Source organism: Aethalodelphis obliquidens, unplaced genomic scaffold (genome assembly GCF_003676395.1).
Source record: "Aethalodelphis obliquidens isolate GAN/ISIS:26980383/991018 unplaced genomic scaffold, ASM367639v1 scaffold80, whole genome shotgun sequence".
NCBI lineage: Eukaryota > Metazoa > Chordata > Mammalia > Artiodactyla > Delphinidae > Aethalodelphis > Aethalodelphis obliquidens.
The window spans coordinates 5,293,356-5,315,049 of NW_020838024.1; the positions used below are offsets into that span (position 1 = coordinate 5,293,356).

Sequence of the window (21,694 nt, forward strand, 5' to 3'; positions counted from 1 at the left end):
TTCCCCCTGAGGTCTTCTCCATCTTCACCAGCCCCTGTGATCTCCATGCCCTGAATGTAGAGCATGGCTAAAAACACAGTAGGGATCCATTCATTCATATTCAAATACTACTGAACTCCTAGTAGAGCACAAAGGGGGCAAAGAGGAATGGACGCTGCCATCTCTGCCTGCCCAGCATTTCTGTCCTCTCCTCTACCAGCATCAACATCTCAGTTTCTCTTTCCAGTTTGTGTTCTGAGTAGTTCCAGGGCATCTGACCACTCCCTACCTCCAGTCCCTGCCAAGCTCCAAGGACAAGAATGGAAACGGGCCATTGGTTTATCTCAGTTGAGTCCTGGCTCAAGTAAGATAGCCCTTGCGCTCAGAAACGTACAACTTCATGTGAAATTGGAGAAGTCACTTAATCCTTCTGAGCCTTGTGTCCTTCTATAAGCACCATTTGGCAAGTTCTGATACCACATTTAAACTCACTGTAACGTTCATTGAACATGAACTGAGCAAATACAATCTTGAAACATTTAGTAGCTTACAGATTAGGTATAAGAGTACCCCCAAATTCCAGCCTTCTTCTTTCAGAAGAATGGAATTCCATGCAGCAGAGTGAATTGGGCAACCCACAGACAACCACGGTGAGGCATTGAGAGAGGCATTCCTGTCCCAGTCGTAGAAGGAAACCCCAGAGGAAGAGAGCCACCTGGTTCAAATACACAAACATTCACAGAAGACATGGCTCAACGTCCAGTTCTTCTTGGCCTCATCCCACCCTGAAGGACAATAGGTCCTGTTTGCATCAGAGGAGCGAATATTTCAGAATCGCCAAAGCCTAGTGCCGAGAGGCAGGCTAGAATAACGGTTAAAGAGCCTGGGCTCGCCACCCAGCTCTGCCACTTCCTGGCTGTGCTTTTCCACCACTCTGGGTCTCAGTTTTCCCCATCTGGAAAATGAGGAAAATATTCGTGCCTATCTCAAGGGGTTGCTGTCATGTTTAAGTGAACTAACAGATGTAAAATATGTAAAAGTCAGCACTCCCTGTTAGCTTTTGTTGTTATTGTCTAGAGACAGAGAATTATAAACCTAGGAATCCTGCTTAGCTTCTAATTCCTAATAGCAGTGTTCAAAAAATAAGGGATCTAATTACTATTACAACATATCTTATTGACCCACTTTACACTTAATGGAAACTAAGCCTCCTTGTTCATGCTTTCATATTCCAAACAGTTCTCTTCCACAAAGTCACGTCCTTAATTCCACCCAACCGCGATGGGTGCAGCCCAAGCTAGTCAATTCCACTGACCCTCTGGGAGAGGCAGAGGACAGAAGAGTATGGTTTACAGGAGACCCCTCACTTAGCTGCTAGACCCAGAGTCTAATCCTGGCCCTGACATGTTAGTTGATCTCTCTAGTCTTCAATATCCTTATCGACTAAATGTGAGTTCAGTATCTACTCATCTCATAGAGCTCTTCTGGGGATTAAATGAACGAGTGCATGTAAAACATCTAACACAGCTCTTGGGACTGTGAAAACAAATCGTAGACATTAGCTCTTACTGTTAGCCATCAAGTCTCAGAGTCATTATTTTTTTAGGCAAAGCAGAATGGTGTAGAAATAAAATCTACTAGTCAAAGATAATTTTCTGCTGATTGTGCTATGCTAATTCAATTTTCCAGAGGAATATGAAATTTTCACTTAGGCCACGAAGTCATCATGGCTTGAGAAAGTAGCATGCTGATGAGTTAACGAGTTTTAATGAGTGGACTGTAGCTGTGTAACTTAATCCTCAGGCCACAATAAAAACTATTTTTTCAAAAGATCAATCTTCCCTTTGATAATTGTATAAAAACCACCCTGCTCCAGAGGGAAGCATCATAGAATCGTGGAATATGGGAAACATAAGATGCCTTTGAAAAGCCCTGGTCCGATCCACTCCTTACTTTGAGAACCTAAAGGCATCACTCACCTGCCATCTCCCTGCATTCTGCAGGTGAGAGTTGTCCCATCTATAGTCCTTGTTCTGAGGGAGTCTAAGACAGCCCCTACTTAGACTGTGAAGTACCAGCTGCTGGACATCACCTGTCCACCTCGCTCCCTCCTCTTTCTCAAAATCCTAACCCTGGGCTGCCACGCTGCCACGGGCCACCCAAAGCACTGGACACGTGTCCCAGCACCACCCTCTGTCTGGCTCTTGAGCTCCCTTCCTTCTTGATACGCCCTCTGAGCTGCCCCCTCTACAATCGGGATGGGAAGAATAATTATCTGGCTGAAAAACATGAACTTGGATTACTTCTGTCCTCACAGGCTTAATGGTAGAAGAGAATAGATAGGCTCTCAATATCTGCTCGTGTCCAAAAACTCATTTTATCTGGGTTTGCAAATGAAATGCAAAATTTACCTTCTTTCCTCTCAAATTGGCTGAGTGTCTCCCTCTCCTGCCAAAATTAGCAGGAGAGCTGCTGGCCCCCACTGAGGTTCACTCACACTCCAGCCCGCTGCGGGGGACGTTTCATAACACCTACCTCATAGGACCTCAAGCCAGAAGCAAGACCCCAGAGACCGTCTTTTCTCGAGGAGAACATTCTCACATCCACACGTGTTTTTTAATGGGAGGAAAGCCCATTAGCACATTATAGACACTGAAAATTGGAAGTGCCAATTTTTTTAAAAAATGAGGGAGAAAAATAAATCCAGAGTATTAAGTTGCCTTTGGAACACTTTCCGCTGGCCCCCAGGCTGAAAGGAACGAGGTCATCTGGTCCGTCCCCCCCCACCCCCCCACACCCCCACCTCTGGCCAGAACAACACTGGGACTTCAAACTCCTGCCTGACAGATCAGGCAGCGGTTACTAAAGGAAGAAAACAGCGTTCCCTCTTCTGACCGACCTGTTCTAGTAGTAAGCCTCATTTCTAGCCAGAAAGCCCTTCCTTAGCCATGAGTCTTCCTTAAATTCCTAAATGCAGCCATTCCCCTGCTCGATGGCAGAGTTAAGAGAACAAATACAGTTCATGAGCCATAGGAGTTTCGTCTCCACCAAACAGCACCGCCGCCCCCCACTGGTGCGTAGATGGACTCCACACACGGCAGCTGGTGAAGTCGACCCCCGTGAGGGACCAGCTCCAGGATGATAATGATTTGCGCTGTGCATCAAAGTGTCTCTCGTTCAAACAAGATGGAAATCGTTCACCATCTTCCGCTCATTCTGGGGAGTTTGCCCAGAACAAGGAAGCATGCTGTCCCGTCATTTCGTCTCAGTTCCCTTGATTTTGTCCTCTGGTGCTGGCCAGTGGCAGCTATTCCACATAAAAGAAAGCCATTTTTGCCTTTGGCCTTTCTCCCTGATAGCACCTGTCAGCCACGTCTATTTGTTAGTGTAGTTTCTTCTTAATTCTCTATCATGGGAAAAGCTGAATACAAATCTAGTTCTTTTCCAAAGCGGACTCACAGATACAGAGGACAAACCAGTGGCTACAGTGGGGAGAGGGAAGGAGGGAGGAGCAATATAGGAATAGGGGATTAAGAGGTACAAACAATTAGGTATAAAATAAGCTACAAAGACACATTGTACAATGTGGGGAATATGGCCAGAATTTTATAATAACTATTAATGGCATATAACCTTTAAAAATCATGAACCACTATATTGTGCACCAGTAATTTATATAATATTGTACATCAGCTATCCTTCAATTAAAAAAAAAAAAAGAAATCTAGTTCTTTTTTAACTGAGCATAAAGAGTTGCCGTTCCTGACATGGCTCTTATCTGTGACAGTGAGCAGAGTCTTTCTCATTTCTCTTTGGGGAGGCAAATTCATAGGTGAATTCCTCAATGCCTGTGCTCCAAACAAGACAGCAGAGAATGCTACATGCCTCAGCTGTTCTTGTAAAGGGAGAGTGGACCACCCGGCAGTAATCTCGCTCCCAGGGTCGTCTGGATACCTGAGAAAGCCTGTAAAGCTCTCAGATGGAGACTAGTGGGAGAAAGCTACCAAAGTTAAGCACAAGGCTAGGCTCTCCCAGGGCTTCGCTCGTGGTGTTCACATGTACTCAAGCATGTCGTAAGGTGGTTCTGTCTTTCTCACCACAAACCAACGGTTCCAAATGCAAATCAGGAGAGCACAGGGTTTGGGGCAGTGTTTCTTAAGAGTCTTTTGAAAAAACATGAGCCTTAACGTCCCCATCAGTTAAAGGGGAGATCAGGGACAAGGACATTTTGATGGCAGGCAGATAAGAGGAGAGATGGTCCAGGACCTGCCTCTCCCTATCACAGCAGAAACAGTGGCAGCTTCATCTTGAGGTATTAGTAATAAGACCCTGAAAATGAACCTTGTCCTGCCCTCCTAGGCCACTGGAGATGGTAGACACAGAAGAAAGTGGCCTGGCCATGCTGCATGGGGAGGCCGAAGGTTAAAGGACATTATGCATTTGATGAACACTGCACACATGTCCTCCATACAATAAAAGTATAGATCCTATCTGTTTTCATTCCATTTGCTTTTGAAACATAAAATTTTAAATCTACAATATAGAGTAACAACAGCAGGAACTTCCATAAATCAAGTGATATCACCAATTCTTCAACATCAAAAGAGGGGTTCTCACTCTTACTGGCATACACCCCTCTTCTATACCGGGCCTTCTATACTGCTCTTCTATACTGGGCCTGCCTTCATGGAATTCACACTTGGTCACTTTCTGACTTGTTTTAGCCTTGAGGAAAGTGAAGTTGTACATTTTTACCCTTATCCTAGTAACTCCGAGGAAATGCAAAGGGCAAGTGACTTACCAAGAGTCAGGCAGCAGACCTGGGAGAGAGCCAGGGTCCAGCCCTGTGCTTGGCCGAAGAATTGCCGTATCGTCTGGCAGACTTGTTTGGGGTGGGGATGGGCCCTAAGTCGCCCAAATGACTGTCTCCATCCCAGGCTCAGCCCTGCCCCTATAGTAATGCCCTAGACTGGGAAACTAACTTGGGTCTCCTAGCCTAAAGTGTGGCTGCATGCAAATAGAAGCAGATTTTTTTCTCTCTCTCATCACCTAAAACAAAATGGATCATTAAACAAAAGCAGCCCCGGGGAAGATCATTAAGTCAAGTTCTGACCCCTCAGGTGTCTCCCACGCTACCGCAATCGGCTGCCCTTCTAATGACGGGAACGGCAGCGCAGGCTGTGCGCAGGTGCCGCGGTGCTGGTGGACGGCATCCACTTACATGAGGCAACCTCAGCCAGGAGAGCCGCCCCGAGAAACGAGGTGGAGGAGAACTCCGTGGAACTGGGCTGCTGGAATTAGTGGGTGTGGAGCGCAAGCATGAGAATGACTTTTTAAAATTCTCCCAGTGCTCATACAGGGAATTCGGTCATCTGATACATGTGCCCTTTGAATGTGTCCCACACACACGTCATATGAGGATGCTTCTCATCACCTATCACTCTTGAAGGCTTAGTTGAGAAATGCACATACCTAATGACATAATCGTCTCTGGCTTTCAGATGAATCAGGTGAGCAATGTCTGTCCTTGGCCTTCATGTCCCACCAGTGCCCGACCAGATGTGCCTCTGGAAAGCCTGGGGACCCGACCCCCACAGACTGCTCTGGACACTTGCTGGCCTTCTTTCCAGGGGTCTATGTTCCTGTCGGGCACAATGTCGAGGTGGGTAAACACACACACCAAACCCAAGGGGGAAGGGCCGAGGCAGGCAGCAAGTGTCCCGCTCACTCTGCTGGACGGTGGGGCAGCCCCGAGACTGCAAGTGGGGTGACCAAGCCAGAGTGAGATGGAGACCGGGGGACACAGGGGGACAACTTCTGGCCTCACTCCTTCTGAAAGGCTAGACTCTACTTTATCCACCTTGACGACATCCTTGAAAGCTGAGCCTGAGAACTTCAGACAGCTTTCCTTAAATCTCTCGAGTCACCTGGAGATGTGATTACAAGGAAGAGATAAGCAAAAATCTAGGCTTTGTATCAGGATGACTTTCTTTTTCATTTCTGTCTTGTGTCTTAAAATGAAACCTCTCCTTCTTATTCAAGCAGTTTCAAGGTGTGGTGAGGACGGAGTTAAGATCCAGAAGCCCGACTCCCAGTTCAAGCAGCTCTGGTTTATTCACTCACTGTGAACAGTCAGCAGCTTAATTTTGTTCAATTCTTAATTCAGAGTTTCCGAAGCTGGATTCCATACAGCAGCAGCATTCCTTAACATGTTAACAGATGGCTCTAGAAATAGCACTATCATGGGTAAACAGGTTTACAAAATGCTAGATTGAACAAAGTCAAGCAGTTCTCTTTACTTCCAGGTATTAACTATGATATTGAACATATTCTAGGAGCTCCTATATATAAGTTCAGCTCCTATATTCTAGGAGCTGAACTTAATAGAATTTAAGTTCTACTGTGTTTAGTCCTTACAAAACCTTCATAGATGGACACTGTTATTACCCTATAAGAGACACTCTGACTAACATCCTAAACAGAAACGAGAGATCTTTGTCGGTGGATGGGGTCAAAACTGCAGAAAATGTTGGGTGGGCAAGTTCTTAAGTAGTCCAAACCAGGCTTGCCGAGTTATGACATCTATCCAACTGGCACATATGTTCAGCCAGCTAAGGTTGTAAAACAGTTTTGTGCTCTGGTTTCTGCTTCTAACCGGCTAATAGTTGAGGAGTTCTACAAGTTGAGCACGTAGGCTGGAAAGACCAGCGAGGGTCTATAAAAGAGAAGACTAACAATGTACTGGAAGATGAGGGAGGGACAGAACCCGCACCTAGAGACAGAATGAGAGGGCAGAAGATGGAAGAAGAAAAGAGGAGAGGGGACATGAGGCAACACACTAACTGTTAAGCAGATATTTAAACCAGCAGCTCAGATCAAGTGAATCAGGATTTCTGACCCATCTGTGAATAAAAAGGCCTATTAATCCTATTAATCCCACTTCTGGGTATATATCTGAAGGAACGGAAGTCAGTGTCTGGAAGAGATACTGCACTCTGTTCATGGCATCATTTTTCACAATAGCCAAGCTATGGAAACAACTGTGTCCATTGGCAGATGAACGATTAAAGAAAATGTGTGAGAGAGAGAGACACATAGAATTTAGTCATAAAAAAATATGGAAATCCTGCCATTTGTGACAATCTGGAGGGCGTTATGCTAAGTAAAATAAGCCATACAGAGAAAGACAATGCTATATGATCTCACCTGTGTGGAATCTAAAAAAGTCAGATTCATAGAAAAAGAGAGTTGAACGGTGGTTGCCAGAGGCTGGAGAGTGGGAGAAATGGGGAGATGTTGGTAAAAGGGTAAAAACTTTCAGTTATAAGATGAATGAGTTCTGGGGCTCTGATGTACAGCATGGTGACTACTGTTAACAATACTGTATTGTATACATGTAATTTACTAAGAGAGTAAATCTTAAAATGTTCTCACCACCAGAAAATAAAAATAGAAAAGGTAATTATACGAGGTCATGGTGTGTTAACTAACCGTATTGTGGTAATCACTTCACAATGTACACACGTAGCAAATCACTATGTCGTACACCTTCAATTTATGTGAATTCATTTGTCAATTATAGCTCATTAAAGATGTGGGGGGAGGAGGGTGGTTGCTTATGGGAGTAGAAACTGATTGGAAAGGGACATGAGGAAACTGCATGTGGTCCTGCAAATCTCCTATATCTTAACAGGAGTAGTAGTTGCATGGACATACACGTTTATCAGAGGTGATCAAATAGCACAATCAAGAGCTATGGATTTCATTGTGTATAAATTTTATTAAATAAAGTAATAAACTTATCTGTGAGATACATATTAAAATGCTTAAGACGAAACGAGGATGCCTTAGATTTGCTTCAGAATTACTGGCACCGAGGGGTAAGGGTGGGAAAAAAGTTAGAGATGAAATTAGACTGACTTGGTTAATTATTGAAGCTGAGTGGTGAGGACACAGAGTTTCACATACTATGCTCTCCATTTTTGTATGTATTTAAAATTTCCCATAATAAACATTTTCTTAATTCCCTAAATGAATATCCCAAGTCCGGAAAATTGTGGAAAACTTTCCACAGTAGCTTCTATAAGAACATATGAAAATACATAATCATAAGGTCAACATTCATGTTTTGTCCAGTCCAGTTCTGTTTTCTGTCACTGAACTAAATTCATTTTTAATTTTTAAATGAATAAGTCTTTAAAGGTATTTGTATATCGCCAATATCAACTTTAAAGAATAGGGCCTCACACCAAAAGATCAACACGCTCTGAATCCCATTTGGGATCCAGCATAATGAACGGATCTAAATCATTCTGGAACCCATGTTAAGACAGCCTTTGGAAAATATGCAAGTAATGAGTTTCATATGCTTACTAACTACCAGGAAAAATAGTCATTCCTTGTCATTATCCTGAAAGTATCCCTTCAGGTCTACTGCTTGAGAATTCAGTTAAGTCTTCAGATTTCAAGAAATGCCCCATGGTCTTCACAAGGTTGGATGGTGCAACATTTCAAAGAGATGGATCTTTTTAAGTCTATTTCGTAAGAAAATTGTTTCACTCCCTTGGGCAATTAAAAGATACTCTATTTCTTTTTAAAAACATTTAGGGCTAACATATTCTACTAATGTGAGGAGACTCGTTTCTCTTAAGAAAGTTACCAGAACTATGCAGAGTACTCTAGATGCAGATGTATCATGATTTTGAATCATGGATAGAATGACACTGAGTTTCATAAATATATTGGCCACAATACAAGAGAGACCCTTGGGTACACATCTTAGGGAGCTGCATCATGTTAACCTCACAGGCATTCTTAACAGCCTAAAAGAATTACAAAATCACAAGTTTACAACTCGAAGGGAATTTACAGCTCATATAGTCCAACCAGCATATTGTGTAAATGAGAAGCTGAGGTCTGTAATAGTTGCCTGATTCACTCAACGTTGCACAGATAGTAAGAACAGAGCTGCGACTGGAGCTCAAATCTCCTGGCTCCAAATCAGTACCTGCATCATCAGTGTTGATCTGTCTATCAAGCAAGGCACCTCCTTAAAGACCAAACTCACACCCAAGGATAGAGCATCAATATGAGTTCTCTAACACGTATAAGATTTCCAAGATGTTATATGCACATCAAGAGAGAGAAAAGAAGAACGAAGAAGTTTGCCCTAGCAAACACATTTTTAATTACCTGTCAGGAAAGTATAATCAAAGGAGGGGGGAGAAAAGGTGATATTGGATACCAGATTGTTTAAGTTAGCTCCAGGTTCCCTTTCAAACAATGTAAATTGACCAAAAGGCTTAATCTGTTTAAGCCCACTGCTCGTAAAGTCAATTCATCATTATTTAAGGATCTGCTATATCTTTCTTAAGAGCTGAGGCACAGAACTTAAAGGGGAAAAATCCGAATCAGAGGCTCTGTTCTCAAAGAACTAAGACGTCAATAATCCTATGTCAAATATCACTGTCATCTGACGCAAGGACCCTCCCTCACTCCCAGGGCATAATGAATGCATTAAGGTTGGCAGTCAGCTCACATTCTTCCTCTCCACCCACATTATTGCATTCGTACTGAACCATTTCAGTCTCCCTGTGCATTATCCATTCATTGAACATTGAACACTTCATCTCCACTGAACTTCATCAATTCACTCTCATGCACATACCCTAGGCCAAAGCTTCTCAGAACTGTGAACACAGTTCACCTGCAAATCTTGTTCAAATGCAGATTCTGATTCAGCAGGTCTGAGGGATAGAGCACTACACCTCCTCATTTCTACAGTCTCCCAGGTGATGCTGGTGCCACTGGTCCATAGACCACCCTTTGAGTAGCAAAGATCTTATCATCACCCAGAACTGCTCTACTTTCAAAATCCTTGAAAATCTCTTTTTGACTACAGTCTCCTACTTTCTACTTTCTTCTGCATGCAGAATAAGTTCTTTGAACTCGGAGCTCCATCCTCCTTGACTCTCCCTCTAGGCCTGGTCCAGCAGAGCTCAGAATGGAGCAGTTCTGAATGAAAGGATGAGGCAGGTAGACACAGTGTTATTCAGGCAGAGGTGCCAATGGGCAATTGGAACTCGGGGTCTGCCACTCAAAGACAGGCTGGAGTTGGAGATAGAAATTTAAGTGTTATCCACATCAAGATGAACATCCCACCCAGGCGAGTGGATATGCTGCCCAGAAAGTGTTTAGAGAAGAAAAAGGGCCAAGGAAAGAATCTGGAAAACACTAATATTTGTGAAGCAAGTGGAAAAGGGGAGTCATGAAAGGAGACCAGGAAAGTCTACAATGTAGGCAGAGAGCTTAGACACGGTGGTGTCTTGGCAGCCAAGGGAGGAGCAAATTTCAAAAAAGAGAGACCTTTCCAAACTCCTCCTCTACAAAAATCCCCTCATTCAAGGCAGGTGATTTTGCTCACTATTCCCTAAATGCGTCTACTGCCTCCTTCTTCTAAGCTGGGATTCCCTATATTAGCCTCTCTGAGGAGGCTCTTCTGCACCCACCTCTTCTTACCCATCCTTCAAGAGCCACCCACACAAGTGATGAATTGTCCTCACAAGACACAATGCCTTGCCTGAAGGAGGCGCTCAGTAAGTGTGCAATGGCGGGCATACAGGTTCAATGAACAACCGTCTGCAGGCTTAACTGTATGCCTGGTGATACATAGGGTCAAATGATCAACAAAAATGCATGTGCATCTAGAGGGCATATGTGCTGTATCTGAAATCTGTTCTACCCAAGAAATTCTTAGACATAGGGCTACCATAAATATACTGCTGAGAATATTTCAGTCACTGCTGAGTTACGAAAAGAGAAAATGGCCCCAAATTGAAATGAATGTAGTTTGTAGAGCAACGATGGGCAAATTAGAGTGCCGATCTGATGCAGGACTATTTACTAATAAATGAAATCTCTTTAAGATCTTTAGGATAGGGTAAAAACAAAGCTGGCTGACTTCAGTGATTTAGTAATTATCCCACATAGAGATAACGGTAAAGGGAATAATACAGGTCCCCAAATTTAGGCCAATTGTTAAATTGTTCATTATACACACACAAATTCTCTGCTCACCTCCTCCCTATCTGTAAACCACAGTCTGTGGGAGCAAGATTTTTAGAACCAGGACTTCCCTGGTGGCGCAGTGGTTAAGAATCCGCCTGCCAATGCAGGGGACATGGGTTCGATTCGTGGTCCGGGAAGATCCCACATGCCTCACAGCAACGAAGCCCGTGTGCCACAACTACTGAAGGCTGTGCGCCTAGAGCCTGTGTTCCGCAACAAGAGAAGCCACCGCGATAAAGCCCGCGCAATGAAGAGTAGCACCCGCTCGCCGCAACTACAGAAAGCCTGCGCGCAGCAATGAAGACCCCACGCAGCCAAAAATAAATAAATAAATTTTTTTAAAAAAAGAAGAGAGAGGGACACGGTGGCTGATGCCTCTTGTTTTAAAAAAAGAAAAAAGATGTTTAGAACCTTATAAAATGAAGCAAGTTCTCTCCAGGGGGGAAATCAGATGATAAAGACTAATCCAAAATAATTTCCTACAGCTTAAGTCACTTTCGAATTTCATAACCAGGAAGGGGTTGAGCCCCCAGCAATATATTATTCTAGTTCCTCCCTTTTAACAATTGGCTGGACCCCAGAAAGGATGCCATTTGACACTGCTGCTGCACACTGCTCACAGGGCCACGGAGATGCTCTGCTCTCTGCAGCTGGGGCTGTTTTCTTCGGACACTATCAGTCAAAGCGCTTAAGCTTCGAAAAGCCCTTTACAATCATTCTTCATAACTTCCAAGAGCAACCTGGTGTGGTTTTCTCCGTTTTACAGATTAACGTCTTCGGCACACAAGGTGGCACGCCCCCGGGTCGCCGATTGTTTTAATGCCTATCAATTAACATTTACTGAACCACTACCTTGGGCTCCTCCGCCATGTCCACTCACACGGACTGAAGCATCAATGGCCAGGCCTTATGAACCCAACTCTGCCCACGGACTTTCAAAACTGTGGCTGCAGTCAGCATCAAACACCAAGAGTCCTCTGTTAGTGCAGCGGCCAACGAAGCCGACGGGGCCCATCGGCCTCCCTCCCCTCTTCCAAGCTGGAAGGCTGAACACATGGGCACTCCTTTCTGGTTCCTGTCAAATTATGGGAAATGCAGCCATTTTGCTGCTGCTCTATTAGTAAAATGCAAAGCTTCACGTAAGTTTAGAAAGTACCACGCTGCTCTAGCCACAGGGTGGCCCGACTAAGTAAATGTTTCTGAGCAGAGCTCTCTGGCAGAAAGACTAAAGCCTGGCATTTGAAACACTCACTCATCTCCTCCACGGAACAGAAAAGTATCACCTTTAGGTTTACTTATGTTGTCTTCCTTTTCCATTGAAAAGAAATATCCTGGTAAAGCTAATCTACTGAACCCCCAATATCTTTGTGGAAATGAGTTCCTCACCAAGTGGAGAAAGAAGGACGCTGAGGCCCCCAGAGCACAGAGATGTTGGAAGGGAGGAGAAAGGCAGAAAAAAGAACTCTGAGCTTTCATCCTCTCCAGTTTTGCCCCATGCTTCTTCACTTATGCTAATGGGTATAACTGTTCGAGCTGATGTATGTTCTTTCTGCAAGCTGAACTGGTAATGCATCTCTAGTCCATATTTTAAGTAACCTGACTCTTCTAGAAAGAATGTGCTTCTGCTGTAAAGAGTTTGGCCAAATGCGTGAAACGCCCTTCTACTCCATTCAGTGACGATACAGGAAGAAAAACAAAGGAAAATAGCTTGGCTTTTGGATTGTGAAACTTATTTCCACACTGCATTGCTATTTTAGTCATGCGCATTTGAGTACATTGTCACCATTATTGCAAAATAGCTTTCTAACTGAAACTACATCACTGCATATAATGGGAAAAAAAATGCAGTGATTGTCTTTTGAAAGGTCAAAATGAAGCCTACTGCTTGGAAAAATCATTTCCAAGTGGGGTGCTGTGGACCCTCCTTGAACATTTTCCACTTGCACCAGTTCAACAGCATTTTTGCAATTAATAAATCCACACCTGCCAATATGTAGAAATCACAAGTAAATGGATACCTATTTACAATCAAACAAAAATACTTTAGCCAGGAGATTCCCAAGTTGTTTTACTATTCTAATTTAGCACAACTAAAGCTATTTAAAAGTTACAGAAATAAACAATTTTAAAACATTTTTCCCTTTTATGTCAAGAAAGTGAAATTGATGTATTTTTTTAGATTTCGGTACATTTTTCTTTAAATGTGTTTTGAAAGCCGACTGGTATTTCTTTAGCTAGAAAATAAAAGAATGGCTTTTAAAAAGCCATTCCTCTTGCAGTCCTTATTCTGCCTGATTACATCTTCCTAATAAAACTAATCTTATTAATATGTTGGTATGTGAACACATTACTTTTCTCTTGTTAAAAGCCAACTTGTGGTTTGCTTTGATTCTTTCAAATACAATTAGCAAAGCCCTCCAGTGCCAGAAAGGGCCTTTTCATTTGGGCAAATTATTCTCTGGCTGACTTTAAAGAAAGGGGGTGAGGGCCCAGGGCACGGTGGTGTTGGGGGTATTCTCCTATTCTGATGCAGCTCTGGCAGACACAAAAGGCTGCCTGTGCACACCCTCACCAGAAGTGGGGCAAATACTGCTTGTGTCTGCTGCATTTTTTTTTTTTCTCTTTCATTGGTTTTACTGAAGAGCTAACTGAAAATTTTCAGTAAGAGTATCCAGTTCCGGGCTTCCCTGGTGGCGCAGTGGTTGAGAGTCCGCCTGCTGATGCAGGGGGCGCGGGTTCGTGCCCCGGGCCGGGAAGATCCCACATGCCGCGGAGCGGCTGGGCCCGTGAGCCATGGCCGCTGGGCCTGCGCGTCCGGAGCCTGTGCTCCGCAGCGGGAGAGGCCACAGCAGTGAGAGGCCCGGGTACCGCCAAAAAAAAAAAAAAAAAAAAAAAGAGTATCCAGTTCCAATTAAATGATATTATATAAGACAATAAGGAGGGAAGTGCCCGGCCAAGATTTCACTGATGAGCTGATAACTTCTCAACTGATAACACCTCCCACACTGCACCTGTGGAAAACCAGTGTCAAAACACAAGCTGGATTAGACAGCTTTACTGCTGGGCCTTCCCCTCATTGAAGGAAATGAGAGTGTTGTTTCTCAACATTTTGGACTTTCCAAAATGTAATGCCTGGCCTATCTAAACAATGATTTATTAAACCTTGTCTCTTTTCAAATACTGTGGCTAGATAAGCTGCAGGCTCCAGGCTCCCATTTCGTTTTTGAGTGTCAGAGGGAAACCTGGGAGGGAGGGATGGCCCAATACACATCTCACCTCCCTAACAATTCTGCTGTGCATCAGACACTGCCGGAATAGTTGTTTAATTAGTTAAATTTTCAACTTTTAAATAAGGAGAAAAAACAAGCTATGGGTGGCCTGCTAACCTCAAATGAGCAAATATCCAAGGTTATAAAATCACCTCCTGCTCAGAATACTTGGTTAGAAATAAAAACAGCATTTACCAAATTCTACCCCAAGTCAAGAACAGAGGTCGCATTAAGAAGTATGAAACTGAATTTGAAAGCCAGAGTACCAAGGATGCAGCATTATTTCATTAAAAAAATGGACTCTGCACATTCTCTATAACTAAAACACCTTTCTTTAACAACAACATCAAAAAGCCATCGCTGAGATTAACTGGAGAAATACTTTTTTAAAAAATGCATCTAAACCACTGTTAAAAACCGGGCTCTAATTTTGTGTTTGCAAAACGACACTTGCAGCTGGATCCCTGCAAATGCAAATTGGACGCAGAACATTGCAATTACTTAGTTTGTGTACACAAAGATGAGTTTTGCATATACAAAGGGTTTCAGGCTGCAAAACGGTGACCAGTCTGGAGCTGAAGAAAAGTTGGTCCTTTGTATTTTAAAGCTGGAGTAATGAAAATTTCCAAGAGACTTTTATGATATAATGTTATAAGCAGCAGAATACTTTACTGGAATAAAATTCTCCTAAAATGCAGGTGGGTGGGTTGTGATGATTGTTACATTGTGATTTTTCAGTAAAGGGTAAGTAAATTCCATATCCAGATATTGACAATGAAATAACAACATCTAAATTAAGACTAAAGTTAGAAAAACACTTTCAACATATAATAACAGAAACCTGGGAATGGGAAAGCCCCTTGAGGTGGTGGCCCCAATCTCTGGTTTTACAACAGAGGAAGCCCTAAGAAGTAAAGGGACCCAGCCAAGGGCCTTCTCAGCCCAAGTCCAGGGTCAGGAGCGCTGCCTTCTCTCCTACAGCTCCTTTCCCAGCTGGATTGCCTTTGGTTCTAGAATAATGCTGTCTGCAACATTGGAGATTACTAGGGAACAGATCCTCTTCAGAGGAGATGGTCTCTACTACCCAAGGTTGCACTGGAAGGTGACTGAGTCCCACGTTGGAACCCTCTATACAAGTTTATGTCTTCCAATGTTTTCACTTTTTTCTGAAGTATTTTGTTGTACAATAAGAAAGTCCTAAGAGATTCTAGAAAGGGTGCAAAATTGCTACCACTGCATTGTGATAAATTACAAATAACCCACCAGGACACAAACAGGTCCCATTATTTTTATGTAAATATTCCATTTTTTAACCTTAAAACTTAGCTTTTTAAAAAATCCACGTTAAAACCTAAACTTCTACTTACACTGGCACCAGGATTCCTAGATGATATTCCTATACGTGTTCCTTTTTCAAATGACACTGGCATAAGAGCTGTATTAGAAGAAACAGTTTAGCCCTGGACACAGAGTAAAATAAAGTCTTCATACACTAGTACAACAAACCTGTAAAAGAACAAACCTTTTCTTAGTGAGCATTTATTATTGTTCATGTGTGTTGCTTCTGTACAACTGCTTTTGAAGAATCACAGAGGGCAGGCATATCTGTGAGGGTAAGAAAGAAAGCACTGAGCTAATAAATCCAGATTAAGTAGCCACTAGAAGAGAAGCTGTAACCAAGTGGGAATTTCTAAAGGAGCAAGAGCATTCTGGACTAAAAGAAATACACTGACCCCCTCTCTCAAACACACACTCTGTCTCTCTCTTCCTCTTCCTTCTTTGCTTTGAATGTAACCAGATCACCACAACCACCATCCCCCCCGAAAAAATAAAGATGGCGCCACCATCTCTGCATACTTGCCTGGTACTGAGAGACTTCAGTAAGTCACAACCACTGAAACATACATTCCCTGCAAAATCCCCACTAAAATGACAATGAAATTTTTAAGATGTAAGCTTACCAGTTGAAAGAGTACAGGAAGGAAACAGTAGATGAGGAAAGTCAAAAAAAGTTTGGAAGTTGGAAAGGGGTAGGTGACTCAACAGACCTGAGAAACCTAAATCCAAGTGTGCGTGGGAGCGTGACAGGGAATTCCAACAAGAAGCAAAGAACTCCAGTCCAGAGGCTCTAACCTGGAGACACTAGTTACCTCTGGAGGCAGGGATGCAGTGGGGTTGGAAATACTGGGATTAGTTGAAAATCTGTACAAGAAGCACTTAAATGTCAGATGCCCCCACCCCCAAGCCTTAAACAGAGAAGAAACTGTCCCTTCTTATCCAGGCAGAAGACAGGAGATTTATTGTCTGAATATGTTGACACAAAGATCCGACTGGGAGGGTACAAGGCACAGCTGGAGATTGGGTGAAGCATAATACTGAAAATTGAGGTGTAGGTGAAAAGTCCTCAATCCCAAAGGTGAGAGTCCCCCCTTTCTAGGCTCCCAGAATGTAGGGCAGGCTTATGACTCTCAAGAAGTTATTTGGAGGAGAATTATTTATTGAAACTGACCAGCCTAAGAGAAACAACCCTCACGTAATCATATTTGGGATAACCCTTTGAAAAAGCCAACTTGACATGTTATTACCCTACAATAAAGTCCACCACTAGACAAGTTCCCATGCACACAGAACTTAGATAAGGATTACCAACAGTTTAAGAAAAGCTTATAATATGAAAGAGAAAGAATTCAAAATGAATATTTTTAGAAAGGAATTTGAAAGAAATAGGCAAGCAGGAAGTAAAAGAAAACTTTAAAAAAATCTCAGCAAAGATGAAATATCTGCAATTATATGAAGCACCTTTATTATATGCGCCCTTAGAAAGAAAAAATTATGACAGCCCACCAATTATAAAATGAATCTCAACTTTAGATAAGTTAAAATGTGAACGAAGTATATTCTAGAACTGATGAAAGAGTATACTCAGGAAAAGAAGATATTGCATCCAGGAAACAAGGTCAGTGTGTTATTTTTAAAAAAGAGAACAAAAAAGAGGTCTTGTAAATTAAAAATATGATATCAAAAATTAAAAATTCAGTAGACAGGTTGGAAGATAAAGTTGTGGCAATCACAGAAAATAAAAGAAGTTGGAAGAGTTGAAAAAATGGGGGAACCCAAGGAGAAACACTTCGAGACACATATTAATCAAACTAAGAAAAATTAAATTCAAAGAAAAAATATTAAAAGCAGCCAGGGAAAAGCAAAAAGTAACATACAAGGGAATCCCCATAAGGTTTTCAGCTGACTTTTCAGCAGAAACTCTGCAGGCCAGAAGGGAGTGGCAGGATATATTCAAAGTAATGAAAGGGGGAAACCTACAACCAAGATTACTCTACCCAGCAAGGATCTCATTCAGATTCAATGGAGAAATCAAAAGCTTTACAGACAAGCAAAAGCTAAGAGAATTCAGCGTCACCAAATCAGCTTTATGACAAATGCTAAAGGAACTCCTCTAGGTGGGAAACACAAGAGAAGAAAAAGACCTACAAAAACAAACCCAAAACAATAAAGAAAATGGTAATAGGAACATACATATCAATAATTACCTTAAATGTAAACAGATTATATGCTCCAACCAAAAGACACAGACTGGCCAAACGGATACAAAAACAAGATCTATATATATGCTGCCTGCAAGAGACCCACTTCAGACCTAGGGACACATACAGGCAAAGTGAGGGGATGGAAAAAGATATTCCATGCAAATGGAAATCAAAAGAAAGCTGGAGTAGCAATACTCATATCAGATAAAATAGACTTTAAAATAAAGACTGTCACAGAGACAAGGAAGGACACTACATAATGATCAAGGGATCCATCCAAGAAGACATAACAATTATAAATATTTATGAACGCAACATAGGAGCACCTCAGTACATAAGGCAAATGCTAACAGCCATGAAAGAAGAAATTGACAGTAACACAATAATAGTGGGGGACTTTAACACCTCACTTACACCAATGGACAGATCATCCAGACAGAAAATAAATAAGGAAACACAAGCTTTAAATGACACAATAGACCAGATAGACTTAATTGACATTTATAGGACATTCCATCCCAAAACAGCAGAATACACTTTCTTCTCAAGTGCACACAGAACATTCTCCAGGATAGATCATATCTTGGGTCACAAATGAAGTTTCAGTAAATTTCTCCTCTCTCAGCAGGAGAAAATTGAAATCATATCAAGCATCTTTTCTGACCACAACACTGTGAGATTAGAAATCAATTACAGGAAAAAAAAAAACTGTAAAAAAAACACAAACACATAGAGGCTAAACAATATGCTACTAAATAGCCAAGAGATCACTGAAGAAATCAAAGACGAAATCAAAAATTATATACAAACAAATGACAATGAAAACACGATGACCCCAAACCTATGGGGTGCAGCAAAAGCAGTCCTAAGAGGGAAGATTAGAGCAATTCAATCCTACTTCAAGAAACAAGAAAAATCTCAAATAAACAACCTAACCTTACACCTAAAGCAATTAGAGAAAAAGAACAAACAAAACCCAAAGTTAGTAGAAGGAAACAAATCATAAAAATCAGAGCAGAAAATAATGAAATAGAAACAAAGAAAACAATAGCAAAAATCAATGAAACTAAAAGCTGGTTCTTTTTATTCTTCAATTTGTTAATATGGTGTATCACATTGATTGATTTGCATATACTGAAGAATCCTTGTACCCCTGTCCTTCAAAACTAAGGTGAAGTTCAGCAAAGAAGGAGATTTGATATCCAAGAAAAAGAGGATCCAGTACAGGAGAGAACTAAAGGTTGGTACTGAAGAAAGCAATTACTCTAAACTAGAGCAGGAAGACAAAGGGGGGAAAAAAGAAACGTCATTATCCAAAATTTTTGGCTGAGGGAATAAGAATGAAATAGTGAGAATTACATGGAAGCAAGTAAAAAACCAAGGAAATTACTAACTGCAGAAAAAAGAAAAAGCTAGGCAGGAAAAGAAATGTAATCATAGAACACTACATGATTCAGTTGTAAATACATATACATATATATGCATGTCATAATAATAAAAGCTCTATTTTTTTAGCTTCAAATTTTATTTTGTGACTATACCTTTAACTAAAAATTATGTCACAAAATATTGGGAGGATGGGAGGAAAAAGAAGTATTGGTAGAGGAAGAGTGTATAAAGGAGCTAAATCTTTTTCCATTTTACAAAATCACAAAATAATATCAAAATTTTTAATATTCAAAACATCAATATAGATAAGCTATTTTAGAAATATAAAGGGAAACAGCAGAGGCCAATAAAAACGTTAAGGAGGGCTTCCCTCGTGGCGCAGTAGTTGAGAGTCTGCCTGCCGATGCAGGGGACACGGGTTCATGCCCCGGTCCGGCAGGATCCCACATGCCGCGGAGCGGCTGGGCCCGTGAGCCATGGCCGCTGAGCCTGCGCATCCGGAGCCTGTGCTCCGCAACGGGAGAGGCCACAACAGTGAGAGGCCCACGTGCCGCAAAAAAGGAAAAAAAAAAAAAAAAAAAAACACGTTAAGGATTATGGCCTCCAAAGAATGGCAGTCAGGAGTGGAGAAGAGCAGAATGGGAGACTTGTGTTTGCCTTAACTCTCAGAGTATTATGAATTCATTTTTAATTCAGTGTGGGTCTTCTTTCATTGTATTCAATCTAGAAAATCATGTATCGTTTTGATTTAAACAACTACAACATCAAGGAAAGAGGGTGAGCTTCACCCAAGGGCAGAGCCAACTGTTAAAGGGCCAGCCAGTGAATGGGTCTCAGAAGTGCCAAACACAATAGGAGAATGGGGCAAAGCCAAGAGTGGGATTTACAGGACCAAGAAGTCAGAGCAGCTGCCAGAGGGGAAAAGAGGTCTCCAACATTGGCTCAGTCTAAACTGAGAAATAGTAGCTGGGACAAAGTTAAGTCTACCTCTTAAAGATCTCATGTGAAAACACTGGTAGTTGTAAAGACTGGACTGACGCCCTAGTTCAGAATGAAGGAATAAATAAATGAATTAGTATCTCTTTCATCTCAGAAATAAAACTAATGGTTTTAGAATATAAGATTAAAAAATGTTAGTGCCTTCAGGTGTCTCTTCATTTTCTTCCAGGGGAGGGATTTTTCAATGCAGTCCTGCTTGCACAATGTTGTACCCTATCCATAGGAATAAATAGGGCTTGGGACAGTAACTGGTCAAACGGTATGCTGACTAACTCTGGTCTAGTTCAATGATTCTTACCTTTTTGTGACATGGACCCCATTAAAAATCAGATGAAGGGTGCTGGCCCCTCTCTCCAGAAATATACACACGTGCTCTTACGTACAAACTTTTGCACAGAATTGTAAAGAGTTAATGCACCCTAACTCAGGAAACCCTCATCCACTTAAAGAGGTCGTGGAAAGTTGGATGAATTTGGAGGGAGCCTCCTACTAACGAACTAAGTGAACCCACTCCACCGTGTTTGATTTCATTTCTCTAGAAACATGGATATTTTCACACATGTGCCACATTTGGTCTACTGCAAGATAAACTGTCCAGACTTGTGTGAATGCCATCAGTGTGTCAGAGTGCTGACACTGAAGTGAATGATGTTTCCAATCTGTGCTGGCACAGGAATGCAGCTCTTGTAGCCTCCCAGAGCTCATGGCCATGGATATTTATATACTTGCTCAAGTATTTTTAGGTGATGAAGATCCCACCCAAGATGGGACCATTACATGGTCCAGGATCAAGTTCACAGCCATGGTCCCTGGGGTGCTCAATAAACAGCATCTGCTGATTTAGGAAATGGTGGTTTACACTTCAGAAGAAAACAGGCAAAATAGATCACTGCAGATGGAGAGGAGATGGAGTCCTAGCCAGACTTTGTCAAGTACGTGAAAGAGTAAAGAGAAACTGATATGTTAAAAGTGTGTTTGGGCAGGCAGGGGGCAGGAAAAGGAAGGAAGCGCTCCTGCCTGTGCCGCCTGCCGGGCTCGCTTGTGGGGCCTGAGACACTTAATCTTCGGGTCATGGGTTTGCCCCCATATTGGGCACATTGTTGTTAAAAAGGTCAGACTGATGTAGTGGATAAAGAAAGCCACTGACCAGGAGTCAGGGGATGCAACTAATCTTGGCCTGGCCACCACACAGCGCATTCTAAAACCAAATACCAGTGCTCTAGAATTGGAACAATTCGGTGGCAGAGGCCAAACAGCTCCATCCAGACACCCTGGAGTGAGAGCCACTGCACATGTGGGCGACCCAATATAAACCACCAGAGAGCGTCCAGTAATGACTCCGGGAACCCGGCAAGTAACATGACTAAAAAGAAGCTGGACGACTTCCCTGGTGGCGCAGTGGTTGAGAGTCCGCCTGCCGATGCAGGGGACACGGGTTCGTGCCCCGGT

The 21,694-nt window shown here is 42.3% G+C and overlaps 1 protein-coding gene and 1 pseudogene across 2 annotated transcripts in view; one reads left to right on the forward strand and one right to left on the reverse strand.

The window, feature by feature from the left end:
- NPR3 (natriuretic peptide receptor 3) overlaps positions 1-21,694 on the reverse strand; it is a 66,280-nt gene that overhangs the window by 13,259 nt on the left and 31,327 nt on the right. The gene's annotated exons all lie outside the window — the stretch shown is intronic.
- Positions 4,048-21,694, forward strand: part of LOC113612619 (coiled-coil domain-containing protein 167-like) — an 18,481-nt pseudogene continuing 834 nt past the window's right edge.